This window comes from Oxyura jamaicensis, chromosome 4, assembly GCF_011077185.1.
Source record: "Oxyura jamaicensis isolate SHBP4307 breed ruddy duck chromosome 4, BPBGC_Ojam_1.0, whole genome shotgun sequence".
Lineage (NCBI taxonomy): Eukaryota > Metazoa > Chordata > Aves > Anseriformes > Anatidae > Oxyura > Oxyura jamaicensis.
Genome location: NC_048896.1, coordinates 25923446 through 25926108, shown reverse-complemented (window position 1 = coordinate 25926108; position 2663 = coordinate 25923446).

Sequence of the window (2663 nt, the reverse complement as noted above, 5' to 3'; positions counted from 1 at the left end):
AAGAGAAGAGAAGAGAAGAGAAGAGAAGAGAAGAGAAGAGAAGAGAATTGCTATCCTTAAGAATCAGGCTGCTTGTTTCAATCTTAATTGGAAAAACTGTTTTAGTTAGTATTAGTATAAAGGAATGAAGCAAAGAACAAAGCAAGATGATTTCCTTTTGTTTTCATTGGGTTTTTCTATAAGTCTTGAATTGTTTCCGTTCCGTATTATTGCACAATGTAATAATTATCAAATTAGCAGTTATAAATCCCAAATTCATCCCATGTGGTGGGATGAAAGGATCATGAAGGCACATGCATGCTGAAGACGTTTTATTTGGAGGATTTTAGATTTGCAAGAGTATCTGGCAATTCACGTAAAACTGGCAACCTATGAGTAAATGAGAGTGAGTTTCTAAAGTAAAAAAATCACTATTTTCTGAAAGATTATGACACTTCAACAATCTGCATATTTTCACAGAGGAATTGTGTTCACAGCTCCTAGTAGAATACAAGAAAGCTTTGTGACTTCAAAATGGGCAGTTAAGATCTGCAAGCTGCAACACGAATTCAGGGTGGAAAATGAGGGGATGTTTTAAAAGGGCTTCAGCTGCTCCTATGAAAGCATTTTTTATCTATGTATTTGAGCAAAACCCCTTTGATTTGTAAAGTGTTTAGCTTCAAATGTTTTGGGGACTCCAGAGGAATATATAGTTTCAAGTGAACTTTTTGAAATGCTGTGGCAAATAGTTCCTCTCCAACAAGAAAAACCCCAGACATCAAAGTGATCCCAGGAGGAGAGAAAAATAGAAGTATTCAGTGTATTTTAAATTGCTTTTCACAAACAAAATGTATAAAACTAGACATGATACCAGATTAGGAACTAGTTCTCTACAGCTTCCAGTGTGTAGCTCCACTGAAGTTAGTTTTTATCCTCAGAGACTTAGAAGTCTTTGCCTCTGGGTATTGGCAGCAGGATCCTGACAACATTTTCAGTTCCACGTGAAACCCATTGTATAGAAATTACTCTTATTCATACAGCTCCCAAGCCTGGTGTCCCTGGACAGGGTAGGCAAGCCTAGACTGGTCAGATGAAAATGAAGTACAAACGCTATGTTATATAAAGAGGCACATCTGTGAAAGAAGTGGGGAAAGGAAAACTATTCAAATGCAGCCTTGAAGGGAATTTACCCTGAAGAGATAGTTAATTGCTTAAGGCACGTGTGAATCAACTTACTGGGGCTGACTGAAGCAGCATTCTCACAGACCACACTTTAAGCAGGTGCACAGGGACACAATGATGTTTTTAAATTTTATGAACCAAACTGGTTCGGAGATCACACAACACACGTGTAAAAAAAAATGCGGATTTATACTGAGGTGGTACAAAAAGAAGCCATTCACAAGGTAATTCCTCTTATACTTCCTAGATTATAGAAGTAATAGGATTTGAAGTCACACCCCTGGGCTTTTGATTAATAAACCAATGAATCATCAGCATAACAATGACAGTGGAAATTATATTGTAGACTGCTTGTTCTTGAAAGAAATACAGAAGCTCAGAAAGCATGGATGTAAAAATTGAGTCCTTGTGAGATTTCACAGTGTATATGGAGGGAAGTGGCAAGAAATAAAAGCAAGATAAAAGTACAAAATTGTATGGGATTCACTACAGAAAGGCTGAAATACTACAGAAGTATTGAACACTGCAGATGTGAACTCCTGTGATCAGTTCTGTCAGCTTCAGGAGACAGGTCCAACAACATCAGCACTTGCAGCATGCTGTTATCAGCATACATAAACACATAACTGGCACTGTCACTTCGCAATGGATAGTCATCATGCTGGGCAAAGATCAAAACCCAAAGAAGAATTTCTCATTAAAGGTGTTATCTGGGAAGCAGCTTCATAACCAAGTTGTCTTTGTCAGCATTTTTGAAAATCATGGTGGGAAAAAAAGTTGCAAATTGGGTGGTGATGAAAGATTACTCCAAGACAGACCGCTGAGCATCATAGTTGAGAAGCAAGAGCTTTCCAATTTACAAAGACAGCAGCATTACTAGTTATAGGCAACACTCCAACATGAAGGCAGTGGTCAACACTAGCACTAGGTGGTTTTGGAGCAAGTTACCAGAATTCACTGGTTCTGGTCATGTTCTTCATAGACAGAAAACAGATATTGCTGTTTATAATGAACACACTGGTTGCAGGCTCATGATCATATCTTACAGTAGCGTGAAGGTGGAAAGGTACAAACAGATGATGAGCAAGAAAACCTACTATGTGCATGTTACTCTACATAGCTCTAATCCGTTAGACAAGAACAACTACACATATATAGTCCGGTACTTAATTGTACATACCTGTCCTCACCCATTACTGTAACCACCTAAGCTCAAGATTTTAACTTTTTTCTCACATTCATACTGCCACTAATACTGCTCCACGTGCAGGAAGAATATCTTTCCTCCCTCCAACAAGTTCAATGTGGGTGGCAGAACTGAAGGCTACAAAACCAACTCCCCCTTTTAACTTCCCTCAGTATGCAGGGAAAAACTGTCCAACTTTTTTTGCTACAATTTTTAAAGCCTGTCTTGGGAGTTTAACTGCAAAACGTAATGTCATTACCTTCTTAAATAAATATTTATGCATTAGCTATTACTTGGCTTAAATTTGACTGAGCAG